The following is a 5,599-nucleotide window of genomic DNA, read 5'->3' on the forward strand; positions in this document are numbered from 1 at the left end:
CCAACCTGAAGTAGTCCACTGTTGAAGACGACAGTTCTGGTGTTACTTTTTAAAAATCTCAAACATTCACCTCCTAAAAGGCGAATAATATCGGTGTTCGTGTCATTGCAGACCCATCTCGGATCTCTGGCTTGTTAGAAACATACGAACTAACTACTGTCTACCGGTATCCCACCCGTTAACTACAGCGCTATAAACGGGGACATTTAGTAAGGAAACATGAGTTGCAGGGTGGATCTTTCCAGTGTACAAAAGTTACTTTAATTCCACATTTTTTGTTTTGTCCACAGAACAGAAATGGCAAAGTCAAAGAATCACACCACCCACAATCAGTGTGAAACTACCCAGCTAGTTAACTACACCAGGTTACCGCTGTGAAACTACCCCGCTAGTTAACTACACCAGGTTACCTCTGTGAAACTACCCCGCTAGTTAACTACACCAGGTTACCGCTGTGAAACTACCCAGCTAGTTAACTACACCAGGTTACCTCTGTGAAACTACCCCGCTAGTTAACTACACCAGGTTACCGCTGTGAAACTACCCAGCTAGTTAACTACACCAGGTTACCGCTGTGAAACTACCCCGCTAGTTAACTACACCAGGTTACCTCTGTGAAACTACCCCGCTAGTTAACTACACCAGGTTACTGCTGTGAAACTACCCAGCTAGTTAACTACACCAGGTTACCTCTGTGAAACTACCCAGCTAGTTAACTACACCAGGTTACCTCTGTGAAACTACCCCGCTAGTTAACTACACCAGGTTACCGCTGTGAAACTACCCAGCTAGTTAACTACACCAGGTTACCGCTGTGAAACTACCCAGCTAGTTAACTACACCAGGTTACCTCTGTGAAACTACCCAGCTAGTTAACTACACCAGGTTACTGCTGAGTGACGATGATGATGAACTAATGATGCCCTGTTCAAAACGGTTCCCAAACTTGTTGAGTACCAGTCTCTTTCCTCTCTGTCTACAGCCCGTGAGGGCCACAGGAATGGGATCAAGAAGCCCAGATACGAGTCCATGAAAGGGGTATTTATTGTAAGGTGTCCAATCAAAAATGGATATTTTGATCAATAGGTAAAATAATATTTTAACTGTGTAGATAATCCTCTTAAGAAAAGCATTGGTCCAAACCTCATGTTTCGTATCATAATCCATTCAAAACCTACTGGAGTTTTTACCCCTTGTAGGATGGTCAACATTAGGGTGACTAATTCAATGGAGGCCAGAGAAACAAATTGTCTAAAATTAGAAAAAAAAGAGCATTGTGTCAGCTAGGCTGGGTGCTGAGTGAGAAGGCCAACGGACAGGCTTACCGTTGAGTTCTTCATCTTCTCAATTCCAGACGACGGTATAGAGATGGTTATCGTATTTTCATATTTTAGTGTACGCTGTTCATATTAATGACAAGTTCCTGTTCCTTGTCGAAGACTTCTCACAAAAAACAAGTGTATCTCTGAAATGTCAACGCAAGTTTTTTTTTTTTTTCAAAGCCTTTTACATTTAATGCGGCTTGTCATGCTAATTTAGTTATTTACGACCCGCATAAACAAAATGTAATAAGACGACCACAACATTTTAAATCCTCTAAGTTTTTGCGAGAAACCCTCACCGTTCTGTCAAGAGCTCGACGCTTATTATCCAATGTATTAGGTTACGAAATAACTTTCTGGATATAATGTCAAGGATGTATTAAAGACCCCACTGAACGATTCACAGTATAAAGAATCCTATCGGTCTGGTATTTTCTAACATCTCTGGGCAGAGTGGCTGGACACTTGATTGACTTGCATTGATCTGCTGGCTGATCCATCAGTCGATGGTGATTAGGACATCAGATGTGTGCGCCTCAAATAATAATATGCACGTATCAAAATGAAGGGTTTGTAAATGGTGACGTGGACATCCTGTGACGTTGCTCTCGCATGGCTCTGTTCTTGTGGCGTATGGGAGCGTAGCACTTCGCTGCTGTGACGTACAGTCCCTTTCCACGGCGTCGGAGAGCAAGCTTTGTCCCCCCCGGCCCTCGGGCTGGTGAGGACGGCGTTCTGTATATTCCTACATCTTCCCAGAGCCCTTTGGGTCATGACTGGGGGGCTAAACCATGCATTGCACAATTTCCATTTGTAGGAGCCACTTTCCTGTTTTCGTGCTTACTACTTGTGGTTTTATATATATTTGTATATTTAAAACGGGATATTATATGGACTAATGTATTTGTACTATTTTCTATATTGTAGAATAATAGTGAAGGCATCAAAACTATGAAATAACATATGGAATCATGTAGTAACCAAAAAAGTGTTAAACAAATCTAAATATATTTGAGATTCTTCAAAGTAGCCACCCTTTGCTTTGATGACAGCTTTGCACACTCTTGGCATCCTCTCAACCAGCTTCACCTGGAATGATTTTAACAGTCTTGAAGGAGTTCCCACATATGCTGACCACCTGTTGGCTGCTTTTCCTTCAGTCTGCGGTCCAAGTCATCCAAAACCATCTCACTTTGGTTGAGGTCAGGTGATTGTGGAGGCCAGGTCATCTGATGCAGCACTCCCATCACTCTCCTTGGTCAAATTGCCCTTACAGAGCCTGGAGGTGTGTTTTGGATCATTTTCCTGTTGAACAACAACTGATTGTCCCACTAAGTGTAAACCAGATGGGATGGCGTATCTCTGCAGAATGCTGTGGAATCCATGCTGGTTAAGTGTGACTTGAATTCTAAATGAATCCCCTACAGTGTCACCAGCAAAGCACTCCCACACCATCACACCTCAATGCGTCACGGTGGGAACCATACATGCGGAGATCATCCGTTCACCTACTCTGCGTTGCACAAAGACACAGCAGTTGGAACCAAAACTCTCAAATTTCTATTCATCAGACCAAAGGACAGATTTCCACCAGTCTAATGCCCATTGATCGTGTTTCTTGGCCCAAGCAAGTCTCTTCTTATTATTGGTGTCCTTTAGCAGTGGTTTCTTTGCAGCAATTCAACCATGAAGGCCTGATTCACACAGTCTCCTCTGAACAGTTGATATTGAGATGTGTCTGTTACTTGAACTCTGAAGCATTTATTTGGGCTGCAGTGTCTGAGGCTGGTAACTCTAAAGAACTTATCCTCTGCAGCAGAGGTAACTCTGGGTCTTCCTTTCCAATCTGAGGCTGGTAACTCTAATGAACTGATCCTCTGCAGCAGAGGTAACTCTGGGTCTTCCTTTCCAATCTGAGGCTGGTAACTCTAATGAACTGATCCTCTGCAGCAGAGGTAACTCTGGGTCTTCCTTTCCAATCTGAGGCTGGTAACTCTAATGAACTTATCCTCTGCAGCAGAGGTAACTCTGGGTCTTCCTTTCCAATCTGAGGCTGGTAACTCTAATGAACTTATCCTCTGCAGCAGAGGGAACTCTGTGTCTGCCTTTCCGGTTTCATCATAGCGCTTGATGGTTTTTGCGACTGCACTTGAAGAAACTTTCAAAGTTCTTGACATTTTCAGCATTGACTGACCTTCATGTCTTAAAGTAATGATGGTTTCTCTTTGCTTATTGGAGCTGTTCTGGCCATAATATGGACTTGGTATTTTACCAAACAGGCCTATCTTCTGTATACCACCCCTACCTCCCAACACAATTGATAGGCTCAAACGCATTAAGGAAATTTCACAAATTAACTTTTAACAAAGCACACCTGTTAATTAAAATGCATTCCAGTGTGTAAAGCTGTTATCAAGACAAAGGCTGGCAACTTTGAACAATCTCATCTAAAATAAATGTAACACTTTTTAAGTTACTACATAGTTCCATGTGTTGTTTCATAGTTTTGATGTCTTCATTATTCTACAATGTAAAAAAATAAAAATAGTAAACATGTAAAGAACCCTGTAATGAGGAGGCGTGTCTTAACTTTTGACCTGTAGTGTCTATATAACAAATACACTGAAACAAAAAATATTAAGGCAACAAAGTATTGGTCCCATGTTTCATGAGCTGAAATAAAAGATCCCAGAAATGTTCCTTACACACACAGCTTATCTCTCTCAAATTGTACGCAAATGTGTTTACATCCTTGTTCGTGATTATTTCTCCTTTTGATAATCCATCCACCTGACAGGTGTGGCATGTCCATCAGAGCTGTTGGCAGATAATGTTCATGTTCATTTTCACGTCATACCAGCCCAGGAGCTCCACAGACCACGTCATACCAGCCCAGGACCTCCACAGACCACATCATACCAGCCCAGGAGCTCCACAACCACAGACCACGTCATACCAGCCCAGGACCTCCACAGACCACGTCATACCAGCCCAGGACCTCCACAGACCACGTCATACCAGCCCAGGAGCTCCACAGACCACGTCATACCAGCCCAGGACCTCCACAGACCACGTCATACCAGCCCAGGAGCTCCACAGACCACGTCATGCCAGCCCAGGACCTCCACAGACCACGTCATACCAGCCCAGGACCTCCACAGACCACGTCATACCAGCCCAGGAGCTCCACAGACCACGTCATACCAGCCCAGGACCTCCACAGACCACGTCATACCAGCCCAGGAGCTCCACAGACCACGTCATACCAGCCCAGGACCTCCACAGACCACATCATACCAGCCCAGGAGCTCCACAACCCAGACCACGTCATGCCAGCCCAGGACCTCCACAACCCAGACCACGTCATACCAGCCCAGGAGCTCCACAACCCAGACCATGTCATACCAGCCCAGGACCTCCACAGACCACGTCATGCCAGCCCAGGACCTCCACAGACCACGTCATACCAGCCCAGGACCTCCACAACCCAGACCACGTCATGCCAGCCCAGGACCTCCACAGACCACGTCATACCAGCCCAGGAACTCCACAACCCAGACCACGTCATACCAGCCCAGGACCTCCACAGACCACGTCATGCCAGCCCAGGACCTCCACAGACCACGTCATGCCAGCCCAGGACCTCCACAGACCACGTCATACCAGCCCAGGACCTCCACAGACCACGTCATACCAGCCCAGGAGCTCCACAACCCAGACCACGTCATGCCAGCCCAGGAGCTCCACAACCCAGACCACGTCATACCAGCCCAGGAGCTCCACAACCCAGACCACGTCATGCCAGCCCAGGACCTCCACAGACCACGTCATACCAGCCCAGGACCTCCACAGACCACGTCATGCCAGCCCAGGACCTCCACAGACCACGTCATACCAGCCCAGGAGCTCCACAACCCAGACCACGTCATGCCAGCCCAGGACCTCCACAGACCACGTCATGCCAGCCCAGGACCTCCACAGACCACGTCATACCAGCCCAGGACCTCCACAGACCACGACCACGTCATGCCAGCCCAGGACCTCCACAGACCACATCATGCCAGCCCAGGACCTCCACAGACCACGTCATACCAGCCCAGGACCTCCACAACCACAGACCACGTCATACCAGCCCAGGAGCTCCACAACCACAGACCACGTCATACCAGCCCAGGACCTCCACAGACCACGTCATACCAGCCCAGGACCTCCACAGACCACGTCATGCCAGCCCAGGACCTCCACAGACCACGTCATGCCAGCCCAGGACCTCCACA

At 47.0% G+C, this 5,599-nt stretch overlaps 1 non-coding gene across 1 annotated transcript; it reads left to right on the plus strand.

The window, feature by feature from the left end:
- Positions 1-1,902: 1,902 nt before the first annotated feature.
- Positions 1,903-2,128, plus strand: LOC115128085 (small nucleolar RNA SNORA73 family). Its single transcript, XR_003863465.1, has one exon. It is a non-coding gene; the product is annotated as a small nucleolar RNA SNORA73 family (small nucleolar RNA).
- The last annotated feature ends 3,471 nt before the right edge of the window (positions 2,129-5,599 follow it).

Source organism: Oncorhynchus nerka, linkage group LG15 (assembly GCF_034236695.1).
Source record: "Oncorhynchus nerka isolate Pitt River linkage group LG15, Oner_Uvic_2.0, whole genome shotgun sequence".
Lineage (NCBI taxonomy): Eukaryota > Metazoa > Chordata > Actinopteri > Salmoniformes > Salmonidae > Oncorhynchus > Oncorhynchus nerka.